Source organism: Cupressus sempervirens, chromosome 11 (assembly GCF_028749045.1).
Source record: "Cupressus sempervirens isolate cs-2001-9-10 chromosome 11, ASM2874904v1, whole genome shotgun sequence".
NCBI lineage: Eukaryota > Viridiplantae > Streptophyta > Pinopsida > Cupressales > Cupressaceae > Cupressus > Cupressus sempervirens.
Genome location: NC_143128.1, coordinates 473,465,856 through 473,490,026, shown reverse-complemented (window position 1 = coordinate 473,490,026; position 24,171 = coordinate 473,465,856). Strand labels below are relative to the sequence as shown.

The 24,171-nt window shown below is 37.3% G+C and overlaps 1 protein-coding gene across 6 annotated transcripts in view; it reads left to right on the top strand.

Annotated features, from left to right (window-relative positions):
* LOC149530430 (DNA-directed RNA polymerase V subunit 7-like) overlaps positions 1-24,171 on the top strand; it is a 132,665-nt gene that overhangs the window by 90,493 nt on the left and 18,001 nt on the right. The window contains exon 2 of one of the 6 annotated variants that reach the window (XM_089809803.1): positions 4,180-4,264. The exons of the other annotated variants lie outside the window; for them this stretch is intronic. The gene's annotated coding sequence lies outside the window, so the exon portion shown is untranslated. The remainder of the gene's footprint in view (positions 1-4,179; positions 4,265-24,171) is intronic. 6 annotated transcript variants of the gene reach the window in all.

Below are 24,171 nucleotides of genomic sequence, written 5' to 3'. Positions count from 1 at the left end.
AAAAACATAAGGTTATAAAAAATTGCATAGGTTATAAAAATTTGTAGCCGACGGATAGATTAGTATTGCTATGTAGCCGATGGACCCCTTCGGGAAGGTTCGATGGAAAGTATTTATACCCTATCTGAGATCATTGTAAATCATCTTATCAAGCATAATGTAATGTCTCTGGCATATGCGAATAATACAAGGAGTTCTGCTGGGATCGGCTACTCCATCACCATCAAATTTTGGCAACTTTTCCTTTGGTCCTGCCATCACTATTCGAGGTTGAGGGGTTTGTTGTGTACCTTCGTTTTTTTGCACTCACGCGCTATTCTGCACACTCGCATTGTTCTGCACACCCATATTGTTTTGCACACTCGCGTTGCTTCCAACAGTCATGCTATTTGGTGAAGAAGGGTTTTCGTCAACCAAAGCTGTCCGTTCTGGAAGTGTATCTTAGACGAAGAGTTCACTCCACGATTGTGCTCCCTCGGCACTCCGAGCCGTGCGAGTCAATCCCCTTCCGTCTGGATTCTCTTCCCTCGATGTATGCAGGTTCAAAAACTCCTCCTTTGCTTCTTCCACCAAATCCAGCTGCTGTCAAGTCTCCAACAATTCTTCAGTGCTACGGTGTCTGTCGGTAATTTGCTGAAACCTCCATCTACAGTCGGCCTATTGTGCCAAAATTAAATTTTCCTATGCGGTGTGTATTTCGTCCTTTTCCTTTAGTTTATTCTTATTCTTGTTTAGTTGATTCGACATTAGTCTTCATTCCTCTGCCTTCTTACTAGGTCAATCGGGCAATGACGCCAAAAGTGTACCGTACTGGGTAAATAGGTTAACACACATAGGCAATAGAGAAGAATAACATAACTCCTTATATTATTTGCATATGCCAAAGACATTACATTATGCATTAATGATGATTACAACGATCTCGAAGGGTGTATATATACTTTTTGAAGAACCTACCCGAATGGGTTCGTTGGCTACATGACAATTACCGAAGGGCCCGTCGGCTACATAATAAGAACCTTCCTGAAGGGACTGGGCGGCTACATAACAATAACCCTCCCGAAGGGACCCGTCGGCTACATAACAATAACCTTCCCGAAGGAACCCGTCGGCTACACAATATCTACCGACGACATTCCAGGCATCCTGCCACAAATTTTGTAATCTCCTTTTTCATTCCTTTCCAAAAATATAGAGGTTTTATATCGGACAACATTTTAGTTACTCCAGGGTGTTCTGAATATGGAGCTGAATGAGATTCTTCCAGAATCATTCTCCGAAGTTCAGTTTTGTTGGGTATATAAATCTTGTCATGATATCTTAGCAATCCATCCTCTGCTATCCTAAATTCTGAATACTTGGGATCTTGTGGGTCTCCAATGAGAGCTAGGTTGATCTTTGCATAAAACTCATCATGTCCTAGATGTTGTAAAATCTGGTCTTTTAATCAGAAATTTATAGTAGCCATTGCAAAAATGTGTCTCCTCCTACTTAAGGCATCTGCCACTTTGTTTTCCTTGCCCTTGATGTAATTAATGCCAAATTAATAATTTGCTAGAAATTCCAGCCATCTCCTTTGTCTAGTATTAAGATTAGGTTGAGTAAAAATATATTTTAGGCCGTGGTGGTTAGATCGTAGATCAAAAGGTTTTCCAATTAAGTAATGTCTCCACATTTGAAGAGCATGAACAATAGTTGCTAATTCCAAATCAAGGGGCGTAATTCTACTCGTAATTCTTCAATTTCCTAGACTCGTTTGCGATTACTTGCTCATTCTGCATTAGCACACCTCCTACTCCTCCTAATGCATTAGTTATAATAACGAATTTCGTTTGTGGGTCGGGTACTCTTAGTATGGGCGCTGTAGTTAACTTTTCCTTCAAGTATTCAAAAGCTGATTGACATTTTTCAGTCCATACAAATTTCCTTCCCTTTCTTTGAAGCGATGTAATCGGGTAGGCTATCTTGGAGAAATTTTTGACAAACTTCCTATAGAATCCTACCAATCCCATGAAACTTTTGACTTCTGTCACATTTTTAGGTATAGGCCATTCCTTAATTGCTTTGATTTTTTATGAATCTACAACTTTTTCCTGAGCTGATATAATGTGTCCTAAATACTAAATTTTCTTTTGATAGAAAGCGCACTTAGACAATTTTCAATATAATTTATGTTCTCTTAACCTTTGTAAGACTTTTTCCAGATATTCTTGATGTTCTTCCTCGTTCTTTGAATAGATTAGGATATCATCTATAAAGACTAGTACAAATTTATCTAGGCAATCTTGGAATATGCTATTCATTAAGTTCATAAAAGTTGTTGGAGCATTGGTTAACCCGAAAGGTAACACTGTGAATTCATAATGCCCATACCTAGTTTTGAATGCAATTTTGTGAATATTTTCGTCTTTAATACGAAGTTGGTGATATCCTAACCTCAAATCAATCTTTGAAAATATTGTAGCACCTTCCATTTGATCGAAAAGGTCATCAATTCTAGGGAGTGGGTACTGGTTCTTGATAGTAACGTTATTGAACATTTTGTAATCTATGCATAATCTCATAGTTTCGTCCTTTTTCCCAACAAACAATACTGGGGCTCCCCATGGTGATACATTGGGCCGAATCAGTTTCTTGTTTAACATATTTTGCAATTGTATTTGCAACTCCATTAATTTTGTAGTGGTTATTCGATATGGTGCTTGAGAAATGGGTTCTGCTCTTGGTAACAAATCTATGGTAAAATCAAAGACTTGGGATGGAGGTAGACCGAGGAGTTCTTCGGGAAACACATCCTGATAATTCTTTAGGTAGGGATTTTTTTTTTCAAAAGATTCCTTTAATTTTTCTCTGATTTCCCCATCTTCAAATATGTAGTCATCTCCATATGTGGTGTTTATAGGATTTCTCATATCTTCAACTCTTACTGCAAAAATCTCACAGCCTTTTCTTCCACATTTCTTAAGTTGCATGGCAGATATTTGTTTTGATTTAATCTCATGTTTAATCCCAATAATGCTTTCAGGTTTGCCTTGGTCATCCAAACAATCTACAGTTTTAGCAAGACAATCAACCTTGGCCTTATGCTCGTTGAGCCAATTAATGCCTATAATAATATCATAAGACCGAAGAGGTGCTAAATATAGAATCAATTTAGTGGAGAAATTTGGAAAATCAACTCGAGCCTCAAACAGACCCTGCTTTACCTTAGCCCTTCACTGGTTTGCATACTCGACTGCCCATGGTTTTTCCATAAAACTAGATCTCTTTGGAAATCTGCTTAGTAATTTGGGCGATATAAAACATTCAGAAGCTCCAGTATCAATTAAAATAGAGACAGGGTTCTCGTAGATCTTACCCGGAGTTTCGATCAGGCCTCTCTGTTGTTTTGCTTGTTTGTTGTCAAGGGCTGCATGGATCCTTTGCTGATAAACATGCTGCTGATGTGGAAGGGGTGGTCGGTGCGGCTGATTGGTGTTGGGTTTGATAGGGCATTTATTAGCATAGTGATCTCTCTCACAATTGTAACATCCTGAAGGTGGCCCCTTCTTTTCATTACTCTTATTATTCTTACTTGTACTGAAATTACTTTTAAAATCCTTGATTTCATTCCCTTTTGATTTTGGCTTGCTAAATTTATAATCCTTAAACTGTTTCTTCTGAGATCCAGTATCTGTACTTTCTGTATTCCAGTTTGTTCTCCTTTTATTATCCTGAATGGAGTCATCTCTCTTGATTTTATATTTTTGTTGGACAACCTTCTCTAAAGCTTCTTCCATGGTTCGAGGAGTGAGAACATCAATTGCTCCTCTTATTCTATTTGTTACATCCTAGATTTTGCCCTAATTTTTAAATTGATCATAACTGTTGGTTTAATGAATTATCTTTTTTGATCATGTGAAACGAGTTAGTTAATTATATACGTTGTATCAACTGTTAACAGATTATTTCTTTTCTTAATCATATGAAATGAGTTAGTTAATTATAAATGTTGTACCAATTGATAATGAATTATTTCTTTCATGATCATGTGAAATGAGTTAGTTATTATAGACGTTGATGAAATAACTAGTACTCTATAACTGTCATTAGATGATTAACAATCGTTTGATTTGAATTAATGATCAATATATTTTGAATTAATGTGTGGGTGAGAATGTTTTGATTGGGTGATTCTAGGAGAAGACTGAAGAGGGGGGGGAAGCATTGCTAAACGGGATCATTGGAATGGATGGTCGTTTGTTTCAGTCATCAGGATCGGCAGGTATGACCTAAGACTTCCTTGGAAAGGATATGAAGACTTGACCACAAGTTACATTATGTACATGCATGAGCTATTAGGAAAACAACATAATAAAAACATAAAGTAATCTAAATTAAAATTCATACCTTGGAATTAATATTAAATCTCCTTATTTTATCATTATAATAAACCCTTAAATACGAACACACACACACAACATATATAAATGGAGTGGCACCAATAAATTATAAGTATATAATCTAATGATGTCATCTCATCAATATACATATATGAACGTACATAAGAGCATATAATAATAAAATAAAATTTAGACTCTTCAACTTTTTAATTCTTTTCCCTCTTTGTTTCTCTCATTTTTAAATTCAAATTTATGAAGTATCTGAATAGTCTTCGTGATAACCGATGATAGCCAAAAGGTCACAACTGACCATTAAAAAGAACATCTTGATTCAATTTGGAAACAACTTCCTTCTTTTCCTTCTGCATTCTCCTTAACTTTCCTTTCTTTTTGCATTGCCTCTACCTCTTCTTCCATCTGCTACGACATCTTAACAAGCCGAGTGATAATGTTCTCAGAACGATATCGATTCAGAAGTTCTAATTCTGATTTATTCCCTTCTCCCTTAAATCCATCAATGGAAGGAGTACAGAGCAAAGGATATACCGTGGGTGATCATTAAATTCCGGCTGCAGGAGGAAGAAATCATCTTGTTGCAATTCATGTGATTCTTGCTAAGTCCAACCCGATTTTAGTTGAATATTTTTCTTTCTTTTTTGGATATTATACCAAGAAGATAGTGCTCTGTTTGGTACGTCTACCATTATTTGATATTGTTGCTGCTAAATGATTTAAACATTGGTCTGAGTAGAATGTGTAATATAAAAATGTAAACTTCCACCCTTAGTCGGAACTTCATAGGGATTGATATCTTGCCTTCTGATTTTTCTATCAAGTAACCTTGAGATTGTTTTCAGTTATGGATTTGAAAGATGGAAAACTTTAATGAATTTCATGAATCAATATTCATGCCTGTCTTATCACCATTTTTCCAAACAATTTGTAGAGGTGTAAATAATATCATAATGCTCAAACACCGAAGAATTCACCGGCAAAGAAGCCATGAAAGGTGAAGAGGTGTAAATAAAATAGAATGGATATAATCTCTCAAGCACCTAGGATTCACTGGCAAAGAAGCCATGAATGGTGAAGATAAGCTGCAAGAACCAAGAATGAAATCAGATAACTATGTAATGAAAACGCATAATAGCTCATGCATGTCCTAATAATGAGATCTGTTGTCAAGTTGAGTGGTGGAGATCAGGTTTACAAACCCAAATTGAAATCCTTGGCCAAGGTAGTTATAGGCATATGTGCCAATCATGAGATCTTTTTGTTTGTCCATAAGCTTCAGTTATATAGGTATAACTGATGGGACACTCAAACCACCGGGTAGCTCGGATGGCTGGACTTAAGAACATCCCAAGCTTGATCCCGAGGTAGGGAGGGCCGTTCTATTAAGTTACGATGTGTGGGGATAAGTATGGTTCGAGGTTGGGAGGTTAAGCTTATGTCAATGCTTCTCCTCTCACCAATGTCGAGGCTCGAATAACATGATAAAAGAATTCCTTCATTATATCTGTATGTTTCTTTTTGCACTTTTACCCTTTAAATTCATAGAAGAATACATAAATAATTTAGTTTTGTAGTAGCATAAATTAAATGCATATATTAGTTGATATAGAAATAGTCGTCGTTTTATTTTCAGCGGAACATGTTTTTAGTTAGCAATGGTTAAAATGTTAGCGATGCTCCAGTTTTGAATTAGTTTGTTTCTATTTGTTGCTTTACTAGCAGGAGTCCACCTGACTCTTTCCTTCTTCATTCATTGCAAAGCCTGTTTCAAAGTTTCATTGTCTTAGAGCATGAAGCAACAAGTGTAGTCGAAGTTTGGCATGTTTTTAATTAAGTACAAAAAGATGGGATGTCGTGCCTTCTTGCAAGGTGTTTTACGTACTTGCATCCTGTACATTCTAAAAACTTTCAGGTTTACTAAGAAGTAGTGTGCCCTAGGTTCAATGTCGAACCCAGCGCTCTGATACCCTATGTAACAAAAGGTTTTTCATAACAAAATAAGACGATTGTTAAAGAGTTTTCCCTAACAAATTATTGAACAAATAATTGAATTCCTTTTCATGGGACATTACCTACTTTTAACTACCAACAGTTAATTGAAATAATTAAAATAATGATTAACTGAAATAACTATATCAATGATTAATTGTAACAATTGGAATAATGATTAATTGAAAATAACTGTAATAATGATCAACAAAAATAACTACAATAACGATTAACTGAAATAACTGTAACAATGATCTACTGAAATAACTATATTAACAATTAACTGAAATAACAGTATCAATAATCAGCTGTAATGACTGGAATAATGAGCAACTGAAAATAACCGTAACAATGATCAACATAAGTAACTATAATAACGATTAACTATGTTTCCCTACATACAAGTAAAGTAAATTCTTAACATAAAAAGAAGAAGAACATACAAGTAATATCTGGTGAGTCTTTAGTTGGTTGTGCAAGCCTTGACTTTCGGTAAGAGGAGAAGCATTGACTTAGGCTTAACCTCCCAACCTCGGATCATACTTATCCCTACACAATCTATTGAATTAGAAAGGCCCTCCCTACCCCGGGATTGGGCTTCAGATACTTTGAGTCCAGCCACCTGAGCATTCCGGTGTTTAGAATGTCCGCACAGTTATGGACGAACGTGTCTGAATAACTGATGCCATTGACATCAAGTGATCATAGATGGAAAACATGCCTTTAAACAACCTTGGCTATGGTTTTCTGATGGGTTCAATGACGTGATCACCACTGCTCGACTTGACAATAGGGGAACAACAATATGGACAAGCATGAGCTATTAAATAAAATTATTTAGATTTATTGTATCATATCTAACTTTATTTCCATGTCAATGTAGATTCCATCTCACCTCTTCACCTTTTCCAAGGCTTTACACCCCGTGAGTCCTAGGTGCTCAGAATTTCAGAGCAATCGGCTCTGTCTGTTGATTCTCAACTGATTCATGAATAATATATGGTTACAGCTTATCACAATATGTGATTTGAAAGAATATGTTCTTTAAGACTTGCAGAAATATCATTTGATTTTGATTTCCAGTGGCATATTTAAATCATGATTTCATAACATCAAAAATAACTCTTTCTCAAAGAGGTTCCCACCGATGATACATGAGTATAACTATAGTTTATTGCTTATGGTAATCGGAGTTCAATAACAATTGATAAAGAAAAAAAATATAGCAGTGCTTGGAACATGATTGACGACATAACTTGATATAATCTGGAAAGATAGGAGTCTAGCTAGATGCTATGATTCAACTCTTGCTTGAAATGATCTTCAGGCAGAAAATCTAGTGTAAACTATATCATGTCTTCAGCAAAGAAGATTAATACAAGGCAGAAAGAGATTGGCAATGCTCTAGCTGCAGAGATTTCAAATGGTATTTGCAAAGGTATCGGGTGGTAGATGGAAGTCTAAAATGAGAAAGGAAGTCGAGAATGAGAAAGGAATTCAGAAACATGATTTGTATGTCCTCCGTCTCTCTCGACCTCAAGATATATTAAAAGTTTAAAGGCTCTTTGGTTTCCAAAAGCCGTAACATAAGAAGAAGAGTCTTGGCTCCTGGACGCCAATAAAATATGCCAAGTGTCATTTGGCTTTCTAGCAAAAAGAATGAAATAAAGATTGAAAGATTTAAAAGTTATAAATCGAAAATAATTATGGTTTATATCTATCTACATGCACGTAGTTATGATTATGAGGTGACATCATACTATTATAAAAGAATTAATAATATTATGGTGTCACTTTATTCTTATATTTATGTGTACGTACATAGGTATTTATAATAATTATGTGGTGGAAAGATCAATCAAAATCCTTTGAGGTACGTATTATATTTTAATTAAATTATTTTATGTTTTAAAATGTTTACTTAATAGCTCATGCAGGTCCTTTAATTGTATCCTGAAGTTCATGTTGCTAGGTCCTTACCAAGGCAATTTAAGGTCATCCCTGTCAACCTGATGATTGGACTAAGCTAGTATCCCATTTAGCAATGTTTCCCCCCTTCATCTTCTCCTACGATTACCCGTGCAATACATCCATGACAATAACAAGTTTCATAATAATTTTCATATTAACATTTAAAAGAATTTAATTATTAACCATAATTTCAAAATCAAACAACTGCTAAACATCACATGACAAATAATGAATCACGGCCATCTTCATTAAATAGTTAATACAACGAATATAAATAACTACCTACTTCACATGATTATGAAAGAAAAATCCGTTCAGTCTAACGGCTATGAATAGATTTAAAATTAGGTCAAAATTTGGGATGTAACATACTTGCCTTTTTGATGAATATGAAGTATTATTCGAGTATCGAAGATATGCTAGTTGTTAGCTAAGGCCCGAGAAAAGGGGTTGTTACATATGGTATTAGAGCTCTGGGTTTGACAGTGAACCTCGGGCCTAACACTGTTTCATGGGAGCTGAAATTGTAATATTGAATGAGATAGGATGAATATTTATTTTTGCAAAACTGAATATTTTACAATGTAAGTTGGAAAATCACACCAAAGATCATCTAGAATAGCGAGGAAGAGCCGAGATGATGGTGTGGTTAATATGAATTGAAAAAATGGATAAATTTGCAAAATGATAAAGATGAATCAGAATTAAGAAAACTAAATTGGCGAGTTGAGTAGTGGGTGATTGGGCACACCGTGTCCATTGGAAATCCCTGGCCAAGATAGGTTTAGTGGCAAGATTGCTGCTGTGATCACTAAAGGTCAGAGTGCAAGTAGCTAGAAGATAGGTTGATGGAAGGTGTTCACAGCCTTGCTGACTGACTAGTCGACACTCTAACACCAGGATGCTTAGGTGGCAGGACCAAAGTGGTGTACACATGCCTTAGCCCAGGTAGGGAGGGTCATTCTTAGTAGAGAATGATTGAGAATTACACTAGGTCTAGTGACCTTGACTTGCACATTACAGACCAGTTTCTACTTCTCTTGATGCGGTGTTGTCTAATCCTTGATTGCAACTAGTTTTTTCATTCACTTGCATGCTTTCAGCATTATACTTTATGCAATTACATAGATATGAAAAGTTAGCTAAGATTTTATTATCCATTTTTGGACTTGAATTGAAAATTGTGAACTGTAATGTCCCCTTTTTGGGACATTGGAAATAATAAACGCATATTATGTATAATATTAAAATTGACTTGGAGAGCGTGGATTCGAAATATAAAAGGTCAATTTAATATTATAAATGGGGCAAAAAGGACAAGGGAGATAAGATGAAAAGCCAGGATGGAAGTCGAAGAGTCACAAATGTGGGGATAAAAAGAGAAGAGACTCTTTCATTTGGGCATGCGTGGATTTATTATTCAAATTTCAGTTCTCTTTTGGGAGAGTATTCAGAAAGTTTCAGCTTCAGCCAATGTGAGGACATAGCCCCTTGTATTGGCAGACAGTGGACACAAACCCATTGTCTGTGGAGATATCAATTTAGGTGTTTCATATGCGCTTATAGATTTTTATCTTTGTATTCCAATCTGAATGTTAAACTTTATTTAAGATTGGATTTCTTAGTGCTGATTGTATTGCTGTTGTATAATGCAATAACACATTTTAAGGAGTTATAAGAGTTTGTTGGTTTTCATATTACTTGTTCATAACACATGTTCATATGATTGAATCCTGATTATCATTTGAGAAAGAACTGTTTTAATATCTGTTGGAGTTTTGCTGGTTTTAATTGTATTTTGTAATCCATCTGTACATGTTCAGTCCTGAATATACCGTTGAAAGAGAGGTCGAGTAAATATCTAGTTTGGGATATTTCAGTGGTATTAGAGCTAGTCTTCCTGTCAGCCTATGAAATTATAACAGAGCCGTGTATGCTGCCATCTTGAAGTGTCAGATTTGCATACCAGAGTTTTAGCAAAAGTAGATTTTCAGAAAGGCTTATCAGAACAAGTTTGGTTGCCCGTGAGTTTCAAAGTAACAGCACAAAGGTTTTTGTAATAATACTGTTTGGTTATAGCCTAAACAAACATCAATTTCTTTCATTAATCAACAATCTAGCATTTCGTCAAACACTTGGCAATCATTCCCTAGTATGGCTGAAACAATCATCTTAGTTTTTGTTTAGAATATAACTAGGAACTTTTAAGAATCTTCAAATCTTCTAATGGGTTAAATTCATATAACCAGATGTAATGCCAATTCCCTACTTATTTAATTTTAAACTTCACATTCATAGCGACATTAGAAAGATGATAAACAGCTGAATGAACAAGTCCTCTTCCATTATTGTGTTAACATAGATTGCAATTACTAAACACCATACAACTATTTGTGAACCTGGAAATGATTGTCACCATTAGCCTTGAGCTTCTCCACCAATTTGCAGGTGTGAAATGTATTGCTTCAGCAGTCCCAAAATAATGCCAAACAGTGAATGTGCTGCCTTCAACAGCAGTCATGTAAACACTCAGAATTCTGAAGAATCTAACATCCAATGGTAGAGGAACTATGCATTCATTGGGTACAGAATTTGTAGACCACTGATAATTCCGACCAGTATATTGGGTGCCAAAATCTCATGCTAGCAGTGTCTACAAACTGGTTCAAATGCCTAGAAATAATGTGGACAAATACCAACACCAGTATCATAAACTCCTCCCCATTCTCCTCTCAAAATGTCAATGCCAAGGCAAGGGTATGCTGTAATAGTAATTCCTTCCTGCCAAACTCTGTGACCATAGACTCCCAAATATGTAGATATGAACAGGCTCCACATTAAATATATAAACACCCAATCATGCAAACAAAGCTAACTCTCAAAGACCAAATATTCAAGTATTTAAAACTCAGAATGGACACTCCTTAATTGCGAGTTAAATTGCTATTAACTCACAGCACTAATAATGTCCTCCTAGCAACAACAAATACAGAAGGGAGGCCAATCAAATTCTAAACTCAGCTTAGTCTACTATACCTCAGCAGTAGATTGGAGAATAATCAGCTCCAACAATTAATCTTCTCCTTAGCCACAGTAAAACAGTAGGAGAATAGCAAATAGTTTTACCTCAGCAACTATTTGCAAAGCAATCCGATAATTAAATCTTAGTTTTTGAGTCTACAGTACTTAAGCTATAGATCCTATGAAACAACCCAGAATTTAGATCCTTATATTTAAGCAAGGTCATGAAAATCAGAACTCATAAAAAGCCACAAAGGCAACAAAAGTAAATAAATATTTAAGCGTAATTTTCTCAACAAATTGGCTTGTATTTATAACCTCCATATGCCTGTTTGTTGCTAAAACATAACTTACTCAAGAAGCTTCGCCACACAACATTAATTAAAAGCTTCCATTAGATTCTTTCACTTGACTTAACTAATTAATAAATGACTCTTTCCAATGATAACTCAACCTTCAACTTAAGTGAAATTATAACTTTATAATAAGCCACTTAATTATTTAATAATAATTTGGCCACTAAAAATATAATAACTCCCAAAATACTCATCATTTAATTATGTCATCTGAAATAGGAGTCGTACCTATTACTTCCATGTGACTAAATGCACTTTCCAAAAATAGAAAGGGTCTATCTCAATCAACACCTGACTTACCACAAATAGTAAGTACACAAAACTAAGCCCAAACGAAGTCCAATCTGAGCCAAACGAAGACCAACCAGTAGCTTACTGAGCCAAGCCACTACCATAAAAGACCCTCTATTCACAATAATTAGCCTACAACGATGTCAATAATAGGCTAATCTCTCAATTCCGATGCCGACAAAAATGGGGACATTATAGTTTTACATTTCTCATAGCCTTATTTGTGTTTGACGAGCAAAACTTGTTTTTTTAGCTTTGAAGTCTTTTCCCTTGCAAACATTATTCCGACTGGAGAAATTTTGGATAGTTTGGAAGTATGTTATGAACTTTGAATATTCTAGCATAAAATGGAGCAATGTTAAGCCTTAGTACATTGTGGGGCACGATTTGTGAGTAGAAGCCAAGGTCAAGGAAGTCATATATTCACATTGCCGATTATTTTGTGGTGGGTTCCAAAACATTATTCTTTAATGACCTACACGCTGTTCTAAATATTACCAAAATAGTACTCTGCAATACGTGAAGCTTTTAAGGAGGTTTTTATGCAAAGCTTTCACCTCGCTTGGATTCTATCGGTTTATGAAGGATACTTTTGTTTTTTGGCAGTCATCCTCAATAGTCTATTATTAATGTTTTGATAATTCTTTGTGAATGGAGTGATGGTAAATTGGTATTTCCTGTGTCGGGCTTCTAACATTGGTCGAAGGTGGAGATTGTTCTGCCATGCAATTTGTAATGTCCCCCATCTTTTAGACCCTCAATGGAGTTCTTAGCTTTTCGTTCTCCGAAGGCTAGGTGGAGAAATAAGGAGAAATAAATTAAATTAAAGTCAATAAATAAATAAATCTAAAGCTGACTTTATATTTAATTAATTTAATTTTCTAGAAGCACAACTAATTATTGTATTGGAAAGGGGGAAACTTCTAGAGAGTGCATTTTCTAGAAGCACAACTAATTATTGTATTGGAAATGAGGAAGCTTCTAGAGTGTGCAATTAAATAATATTTCATTTCCTTTTAGAAGGGTAAAGGAAAAGAATAAATAGAGGTGGGAGCTTCATTGTTAGGCATCTGATTATTGTCAATTGCATTTGATATAGACTTGGGAGATGTCATCTCCCCTTTCTAGCGACACAATTCCTACAGTAGATTTGCCTATCATCGACTCTCGTAGGCAAATGATTTTGGAGAGAGAGTCATCTCGTTGCCAGATGATTGCATTTTGCTCTCGGAGAGTATAATCAATCCTACATCCAGTAAATGGGGCCTACATGTTCTAATGTTGAATTGAGATTGCACTTTTAATTTTATAAAGTTATTTGATAATAAAGTGCATTATAATAAAATATTATAAAAGACGTTTTTGGAAGCTTCCAGTGACTTTTCAAAAAAGTGAATAAATAGAGGACAGGAGGCACCCATTTGGACAATCGATTTTGTGGATTCTACTACTTATCATATTGGAGCAATTTGTGGTCTTCGGTCTGCAAATTTCCATTAGGTCTTTGGGAACGAAAACTCCCTTGGATCTGCATAACTGAGGAAGTGAGATATCTTCTGAAGGGTTGCTCATTGGAGATGGTATTCTGCCATTTCATGAAGGATCATTTCTAAAGGGTGGTTTTGAGGATTTTAGTTCTTTGCAAGGGTTCGGAGTTCATCCTCTTCTTACAGCATCAACTGGCCAAGTTTAGGAGAAAAAATTGTGCTTTTTCAGATGGGATTTTGATCAGGTCTGAACTCATATTTTGCTCATAACTCTTTACAGCATAGGAGTCTGAATTTTTGCTTGGGAAGGGGTTATACAATACCCTAAGGCGTCTCAGATTTTACCAAGGAAAGCATCCAATACACAGCCAATTATTTGTTGAACAGGGCCGTACATGTCAGAGCCGTACTAGGGCACAGGTCACAAAATTGTCTCCGTATCACAAATTGTCCAGAATTACCTTCGTTATTTTTGGAGGCTATTTAATTGATATTAGGCGATTCATCATATATCATTTGGGGACTGTTTGGAGGGCTAAGGAATTTATTTTAAAAATTGTGCCAGAGCCGTACAGGTACGGCAGTGCTGTAAAAGACAGGAGCAGACCTGACCACATTCAGCGATTTACACCAGCAGGGTTGCAGACGGATCAGGAAAAGGTGCCATTTAAAGATTCATGCATGTGACACACTTGACTGCAGATTTCCAGGTTCTTGATTTTAAAAATTAGGTTCAGGACTGTAGATGCTTAGACGCTGTTACCTTTAACTGAAACATTGCAAAAATTGCTATTTCCATTAGAGTTTGTACAAATCAATCTCTGAATGCTAATAACAATCAATTTTTCCTAAATATTGTTGGTATCTACTGCACTTGTTTCATCTGTTTACTTGGTGAATTGTTTCAAACATTATATCTTCATGCATTTATGGTTGCATGCTAAGTGTTTAACGAATTTCCAAAAGTGAGTTTGGATAACCCTTATAGTAAGGGTCATCTCAGGAGAAGGAACTAAGGGTTTCTGATTTCAGTTAGCCATTGGAGAGTGTCAATTCTTCAGTGTTGCAACCATTTGAGGTGGTGAAATATCCATTGAATTTGGCATTCAAGAGAGCTTCATTTTGGTGTTCTATTTGTGCTTAAATTGGAGAACACATTTATTGCTGGCTACTACATTGCTATGAATAGTGATGTGAATAATGCCATGAATAGTGACGTGAACAGTACTCGTGCTACAGTACTTGGCTTGATTATGATTGCAATTTCATCTCTTTCATTGTGCGATTTGTTTATCAGGTTCTACAATTAATTTGCATCATTTAAATTGGTCATTTGGCATTGTAAAGGTGGCTGTCATAAGTAGTTGTAGATGCACATTTTATATCAGATTTATAATGTCATTTCTACTTTGGGGGTTGCAAAGCCAAGAGCCTTGGAATATTATGAAGCATTGAATTAGACAATATCTCACTAAAGGAGTGATAAGTTGCAGGTCTATATATTTGATGTAATGTGCATATTTATATCTTGCATGATTGACATAATAGTATGCATGCCAAATGTTTGACAAAATACCAACTGGCTGTAAGTGCACATTTTTCATTTAGAATTCATCTATATGCATTTGAAAAGCCAAAAGAGAATTGCATATGCATTTAGTTCTTTTCTTAGATATAGTAGTAATTAATTATAGGCTTTTAGATTCCCTTTGATATCATTTCAAGCAAGCATAATCAATCTAAAACTCAGAAACAACAAACACAAAGATCGTATTGGAAGTGTTTGACAATTTTCCTTGATAAAAAATGAAGAAGTTGAGGTTTGAATTGAAAATGGATATTACAGTGGTATCAGAGCTTGCTTGCAAAGTGTTTGACAAAATATCAAACAATAGAATTTGAGAAGGATTTGGTGTTTCACGAAGTTATAACCGGTTGGAGTTATTACGCAATTCCTTTTTATGTTGCACTGATCGAATCAAATTAAGAAGCTTAACCAACATCTTGAGTCAAGAAAATAAAGTTGCTTTATTACACTGGGTGTGCTTCCAAGTACATGACATTCACACCTCGCCATTTTTGGTATATGTGGGTGCTAGAATAAAGAAGTAGAGAAACCATTACAAGTGAGCAGAAGTTGGTGTAATGTATATTTGGGTTTGGCGTAAAGACTTAACAATGTTGTCAGGTTAAGTATTTCGTTCCAACAGGCACAAACAATAAATTCTAGAATTAAGGAAATTACATGAACACCTCTGTTAGTTATTTTTCCTTTCTCCCACGTTACTGAGAATAATTAGAAGTGTTTCAACGTATCTGGTTGCCACCATTTGAGTATTTTGGCAAAGGTTGTGCTGAGAAAACTATTGAAGCTATGTTTTAAAAAAAATGTTTGAAGCTCATAAGGAGATACGTGGCCATCACAGTGGTGGTAGTAGTGTAGCGGGATCACTCCGGGCTGTTAGGGTTCCCACACGAAACATTGACAGACCTTTAATGCCAATTTTTAATGTAGAGGAAGAAGTAGCACCACTGACAACACCAAATTTAGTACCGAACAATGTTATGGAAGTGGCACTTAGAGGGAGCGGCTTATGATTAGTGGCACCACGAGTTGGTTACCTAGGATCATGGTCTCATTACATCATATGAGACTTTCAACTCTAAGCTGATTACTCGCTTTGACAGGAAGGATATAGATGCCTATTATAGGGATTTGACATAGCTACGACAGGGTGGATCTCTAGATGATTTCATTGACGAGTTTTAGCGGATCTCGGTGATGGCTCTAGACATGACAGAACGACATAAGTTAATGTTGTTCACCGATGGTTTACAAAATAGATATAGAGGTTTGGTTAAGGTTCTCAAACCAAACACTCTGGATGATGCTATTAAGATCGCACACGATCTAGAGTCACCCTCTTCAATATTACAGCCTCCTAAGAAAACATATAAGGGGACCACTTGATTTCAAAAGAACAAAAACCAGCATAAGGCTACACCTCCGAGGATGGACTTTGAGACACAAAACAAACTCAGGAGGAAGAAGTTATGTTTCACTTGTAGGGAACCTTGGACGGTGGATCACAAATGCCTTAGTAAGGTAGATACATTACGTCGAGGTCCTTTTAGAGGATGATGAAGAGCAGTAGGAGGGTAGTGATTTTGAGGACAGTGAGGAGGAAGATAAAACAGAGCAGCCCCTTAAGGATAAAAAAAAGAAAATAGCTAACAAACATCCTATTATAGCCACTCTTTCTAGTGATCCAACATGTCATTCGTTTCGGGTGAAAGGTGTAGTTAGAGGGCAGCGCCTTGTGTGCCTTTTGGATACAGGAGCGTGCCATAATTTTATCAGCACACAGATGGTATCCAAGAGAGGATTGCAGATGGATAGCATACCCGAGTTCGAAGTTAAGGTAGCAGGAGGTGAAGTTTTGTGGTGCATAGGGAAAGTAACCAATCTTTCGATACACTTTGATGACTATCTCCTAGAGATTGATTTCTATGTGGTTGATTTAGATGGGTTGGATGCCATCTTGGGAAGAAAATGGTTAAAGACTCTCCGAGGTACACTTTTGATCATGAGAGGATGCAGTTAGAATTCCTTCAGGGTGACCGATTGGTAGTCCTTAAGGCCATACTTGATAGTGGACCCAGAATAATCTCAACTCACAGGATGGAAGCCATTTTGAGACATGATGACATCGAATCGGTGATGCAGTGATTTATTTCCTCTAAGGAAACACAAGTACAAGATAGCAATATCATTGTGAGATGCAGTTAGTGCTTGATAAACATAGGACTGTTTTTGAGGCTATACCCTTGAGTATTCCACCAGATAGAGGGTTCGGTTCGAGCATATTATTGAGCTGGAGGAGGGTGCCAAACCCGCCATTACCACCCCTTATCGTCACCCCAAGCATTACAAGGAGATAGAGAAGACAATTAAGAAACTACTAGATATGGGACATATCAGACCCAACTCCTGTCCCTTTGCCTCTTTAGTAGTTTTGGCTAAGAAGGATGGCACTCTTCGTATGTGTATTGATTATCGCGCCCTTAACAAGAGACCATTAAGAACAGGTATCCGATTCCCCGCATTGATGAGTTACTAGATGAGCTTCATGGGGCTGTTTATTTCTCGAAGATAGATCTTCGATTAGGGTACCATCAAATATGGGTTCGAGAGGAGGATGTGCATAAGACAACATTCAGATGCCACTATGGACACTATGAGTTCTTGGTGATGCCATTTGGGCTCACTAATGCACCGGCCACTTTTTAGTCATGCATGAACCATATCTTCAAGAAACAACTACGTAAGAGTGTGTTGGTCTTCTTTGATAACATCTTGATTTTTAGCAGGACTTGGGAGGAACATTTGCAGCACCTTGATGAGATTCTTAGCATTGTGGAAGAACACTCTTTGTTTGCAAAAGAGTCTAAATGCAAATTCGGGCTAACTGAGATTCTTTAATTGGGGCACGTGATTGGTGCAGACGGAGTTAAGGTACATTAGGAGTGGCCACCTCCGAGAGATGTATCCGATTTGAGGGGCTTGCTTGGCCTTTGTTCTTACTACAGGATATTCGCTAAAGACTTTTCCTAGGTAGCAACTCCCCTTATCAATTTGACATGGAAAGGGGCATTTAGATGGATAGAGGATTTAGAGGTAGTCTTTAATAGACTCAAACAGGTTATGAGCACATGCCCAGTTTTGGCACTTCCGGATTTCTCTCGGCCCTTTGTTTTGGAGTGTGATGCTTTAAGGGACATAATTGGTGCAGTTTTGATGCAGGTTCGACATCCTATAGCATATGAGAGCAGGAAACTTAAAGACAGAAAATGGTTATACTCTACATATGATAAGGAGATGCTGGCCATAATGCATGCTTTGGCCAAGTTTAGACAATACTTGGTGGGGAGTAAATTCAAAATGAAGACTGATCATAATAGGTTGTGTTATGTTCTAAAACAAAAGAAGTTGAATGAAAGGCAACAAAAATGGGGCAGCAAGGTTCATGCATACGATTTTGACATTGAATATGTCAAAGGTAAAAATAATATAGTTGCTGATGCACTCTCCAGAATACCTCCAGTAATAGAATGTTGTGCCATTTATGAGATTTCAGCAGATTGGAGATCTCAACTATTAGTTGAGTACTCTAATAATAATCATGCCTATCAGATTATGGATGGTCTACTTCGGGATGATCGGTACAAGGTTATCAATGATATCATCTTTTATAAGAATAGGATCTACCTAGTGCTAGAATCTAAACTTAAGATGAATATTATGCACATCCTACATGATGCACTGTTGGCAGGACATCCAGGTTTTTTCAAAACCTACAAGTTGATTAGAGAGAGGTTCTCTTGGAAGGGGCTTAAAGACGATGTACTGCAACATGTTAGAGAGTGCCAGATTTGTCAGCAAAACAAGTCAGAACAGGGGTTTCTAGCTAGTTTACTTCAGCCCCTCTCTATTCCAACTCAGAGTTGGGAGGGTATCTCTATGGACTTTATTACAGGGTTGCTGAGAATCCAAGGTAGAGATTGCATTTTTGTGGTGATTGACAAATTGACTAAGTTCTCGCATTTCTTCGCTATTGCGATGGACTAGTCAGCCTCTCAGGTAGCAGAATTGTTCTTTCGAGAGGTTTTCCATCTTCATGGGTTGCCTAGCACTATTGTGAGTGATAGAGATAGCAAGTTCCTCAACACTTTTTGGCAAGAGGTTTTCAGATTGGCAGGTACTGAGTTGACACCCAGTACTAGTTATCACCCGCAGACTAATGGCCAGACCGAAGTAGTAAATAAATGGGTGGAAGGGTATCTGAGGAACTGTGGCAGGTCAATAGAGAGCTTGGGTTAAATTACTGTACTTGGGGGAGTATTGCTACAACTCCACCTATCATATTTCTATCCAAATGACTCCTTTCTATGCTCTTATGGTTATGAGCCCCTTTCTTTCGTTGATTTGGCTTTATAGGACAATAGGGCTCCTTTGGCCAAAGACTTGGTCCAGGAACAACAAGATATCCTCAGATCTCTCGGGGAGAATATTCAACTGGCATTGAATCGATAGAAGTTGTATGCTGATCATCATCGGGTTGAGCGGAGTTTCGAGGCAGGGGACATGGTTTATCTTCGTCTCTAGCCATATAGATAGAGTTCCCTAAAGATGAGTGGATCAAAGAAGCTTAAACCCAAATTTTATGGTCCTTATTGCGTCATTGAGAGAGTAGGAGAGGTTGCTTATGAGTTGGATTTACCAGGTGATACTTGAATCCATAATGTGTTTCACGTTTCATGCCTCAAGAAGGTAATTGGTCAACAGGTAGTGCCTTCAGAGTGTTTGCCCCCACTTGACAAGGCAAACTTGTTTTGGTGCCGACCGAGGTGATTAAGACCAGAGAGAGGAAGCTACGGAATAGATCAGTCATAGAGTATCTAGTTTATTGGGAAACTTTATCGTATGAAGATGCCACTTGGGAGGGTGAGTCTATCTTACAACATCCAGCCTTGAGATTGCTTGAGGGCAAGCAATCTCGGGAAGGGGAGATTGTCATGCCCCCTCTTCCGTGCTAGACATACTGGCGCATTGTTAATCTATCTTTACATCCAGATAGATTAACGACATTGTCAGAAGGATGCCTGCTAGTCATAGGATTTTATTTGGGATTTAATCAAAGGAATATTAAACCTCGAAAGCTAATTATAAAGTTCTCACTTTAATTTCTTTTGTGTTTTAATAAAGTTACTTTATGGCTTAAAGTCATTTATACTTTATAAAGTAACTTAAGTGATTAGAAGACGAAACAAGTGTTTTATCCCACATCGCATAGTTGAACGCATTTCCCTCACTTCGAGGTTATAAATTCATTGCATCTTCTTGGGAAAAAGCATGAGGTTTTATGAACTCAATATTTAGAAAACCTTGGTTACTTAAATATGACTGGTGAACTCTGAGGACAAGACCACTTTAGTTACTTGAGGAAGTTGGACGTCACCCCAACCCCTTATATTGGAATTCCGTACAGTTTAGGCAGGAGTTAGCTAATGGATAGTGGCTCCGTATCAAGTTGGGACTAGATTATTTATCATAGAGAAATAGGGGCTGGTCAGTATTTAAAATCAACGGTTGCATGATCTGCAGTTGAGATTGAACGGTAGTCAAAAAGTAACTATTTCAATGTCAAAGATATCAATGGAGTCCTCCCATAAGTATCGTTGTAACCACTTCAGAAATTATATATTGGCAATATCTGGCATGCAGTTAACTCACGGGAAGCAGTATTATTACAATACTAGATAAGTTTTCTATTATTAGTTAATGGTTATCTTGTAAATATCTTAAGCTTTAGTTTGCTTTCATTTTTTGCTTTCTCTAGAATAGAATGTTTCTATTCTTTACAATCATTTCCTAAGGAAACATCGTCTCATTCTTTTGTATGAATTGACCTCTCGGTCTTTGTTAGTAGCAAGCAAGTATTTACCAATTACCTTGTAATATGGTATCAGAGCATGTACTTAAATTTTTTTCAAAAAAATTATAATTTCTATTGAAATTATTTTTTAAGTTTTTTCAAAATTACTTTTGGTTTTTAACAAACAACCGGGCTAGGGTTTCTGCTCATACACACGGCTAGGGTTTCAGTTTTGGCATTCGTTTTTTGAAAAATGTGGGTCTACTGCTATCACGATTTGTCGAAGAAAATACTCGCGATTGTCTGGAGAGAACTTGCGATTTTCTGCTGTCTAAACTCGTGATTTGCAAGGTTTAGTAACGAGTTCGATCACTACTCTGCAAATCGTGGAAACCAAACATGCAGGTCATTTTTTTTAAGAACAAAAACGTGTCGTATTTTTCTTGATCTTGTGACTTCCGAGCATCAATCTTCCATTTCTCTGCTGTCCATGCACAAAAGTGCCTCAGTTCTGAAGAAAAATGAGCATTTATTGACCTGCAAAACACCATTTTTTTTTTGTTTTTCCATGGCTGTCGACTGATATTTTTTTTGAAACCCTAACTTTTAGGGTCGAAATTTTTTTCGATTGCAAATTCTTGATGGGTTTTTCAAGAGCTCAACTAGGTTGTCTGTTTTTCGGGTGCCTCGATTTTCGTGCCTCAATTTTTGAGTCAGCGGATCCAGAAAACAATAGTAGATTCCTTCTGGGTTTTTCGAGCTCTCTTTTGGGTCACTCTGATTCTTTTGGGTCTTTTGTATTTTTGCCTCGAAGAACGTGCCTTCATAAATTTTGACAGATTTTCATTGAAAAATGTGCCATGGCGTCTCTGACAAATATTTTGCTTGAGCATAACTCCAAATTCAATGGTCGAAATTATGGAACCTGGAAGCAGCGCATCATCGCAATTTTTGAATATCGAAACATCTATCAACTTGTTTTGGGTGTTACGAAGCGTCCGACTTCTCCGGGTCCTGATAAAGATACATGGGATCTGAATAATCGAGGTAGTATTGCTTCTCAAATTATCCGTGGCTGATGATCAGCTTTCTCAGATTCCATCTGGCAAGACAGCTGTCGAAATTTGGACACACCTCAAAGGTCTTCATGAGACTTCCAACAAGAGCAGAGCCTTCTTTTTGAAAAACACTATTTTCTATTATCATGGATGAGCGCACCACGCTTCAAGCACACGTGAATTGGATTCAGGAAATCTGTGGTCAGCTACTTGCCATCGGTTGTAAGGTGGAGGAAGATGATATTGTGGTAATCACTCTTCGGAGTTTACTGAAATCCTATGAGCATTTTATCGACTCTCAACATCACATCTACTGGTGTTGATCTGAAGTTCACTGATCTCTGCACCCTACTGCTTCAGCAAGATCGGTGGAAACAATAGTTCGGTAGTAGCTCCAGTTCCACCTCCACTAAGTAAGCCTTTACTGCAAAATCCTTTAAGAAGGATAAGGGCAAGTTTCAGCAACCATCTTAGCAGAAGTCTTCTGCTCTAGCATTCAATGGTACCAGAAAGAACATTCAATGCAACTACTGCCACAAGTTTGGTCACATGAAGGTTGAATGTCGGAAACACTTAGTTACCCAATCTAAGCAATTTGGTTCGCAACCCAAAGCAAACAGTGCAAAGCACACTAAGCAGGTGGAATCTTCCTTTTACGCCTTTATGGCTAAAAGACCTGGAGATCATGTGAAGTCGTCGGCCTGGTACATTGATTCAGGTGCCTCTCAACATTTCATTCGCCTTAGAGATTGGTTTACTGACTACCAACCTTATTCAGATTCTATTACTTTTGGTGGCAGAGAAGAGTACACGGTTGTCGGTAAAGGCAACATTCAGATTCAGTCTGTTGGGAGGAATCTCATATTCCTTGATGTGTACTACGTTTCAGGGATGGAACTAAATCTACTCTCAGTTAGTCAGTTGTTGCGACATTCTTCACACTTGGCAGTCACCTTCAGTTCACATCGGTACACCATCATTGATTGAGTGACTAAGTCTACTGTTTCCGTAGGTCTTGAGGATCATGGTCTTTTCAGACTTACTGATTCTAGTGATTCTTAGGACTTAGCTATGGCTCTTGGGCGATTTTCTGTTAGCACACTTTGGCATCAGCGATATGGGCACTTAAATGTGCATTACCTCTCACAGCTTGCTTGGGATGAGCTTGTTCTTAGTTTGCTAGAGATTCAGACTCAACACTTTGGAGTTTGTGATGCATGTTAGGCTGGGAAGCAACATCACACACCTTTCACTAGTGGCGATTCTTGGTGAGCTTCTCAGGTACTTCAGCTTGTTCATGCCAATATCTGCGGTCCTATGGCCACTCCATCTGTTCTTGGGTATAGGTATTTTCTATTGTTTGTAGATGATTTCAGTAGAAAAATGTGGGTGTATTTCCTTAAAAAGAAATTAGATGCATTTACTGTATTTTAGAAGTTTAAACTCTTAGTTGAAAAAGAGTCTGGGAAATCTATTATTACTCTTAGATTAGACAATGGGGGGGAATTTTGTTCTAATGTTTTCTCCAGCTTCTTGGATACACATGGCATCAAACACCAATTAACCACACCCCACACGCCACAATAGAACAGTGTAGTTGAATGTCGGAATAGGAGAATCACCGAGATGGCTCGTTCCATGCTTGAACACAGACATTTTCTAAAGCAGTTTTGGGTAGAAGCAGTTAACACTGCAGTTTATTTGTTAAACTGGTCACCCATAGTGGCGGTCAAAGGTAAAACTCCGGAAGAGGCCTGGTCAGGTCGCAAGCCCAGAATCAGTCACCTGAAGGGTTTTGGCTCTCTTGCTTTTGAGTCAGAAATTGATGCTTGCTAGATATAGCAGTCTTCACAAAGCCTACCACCTGATTGATGTTGAGACATCTTGTCTCATATACAGCCGTGATGTAGTCTTTGATGAGCAACGAGGACCATTCATACCTGTTTCTCTTGTTCCTGATCCAGCAGACCGGCCTATGCAGGCTCATGATTTCGAAGCTCGACTTCCATTAGGTCCACCTTATGGGAGGGCTCCAGTAGCTCCTGCAGCTCTAGTTCTTCCAGTGATACCTGTACAGACTCCTCCGGCTTCTCCTGCAGGATCACCTCGCTTTGTAGATGCTTCGCCTAAGTTTGATCCAGCTTCTTTTGATGAGGATCCTGCTG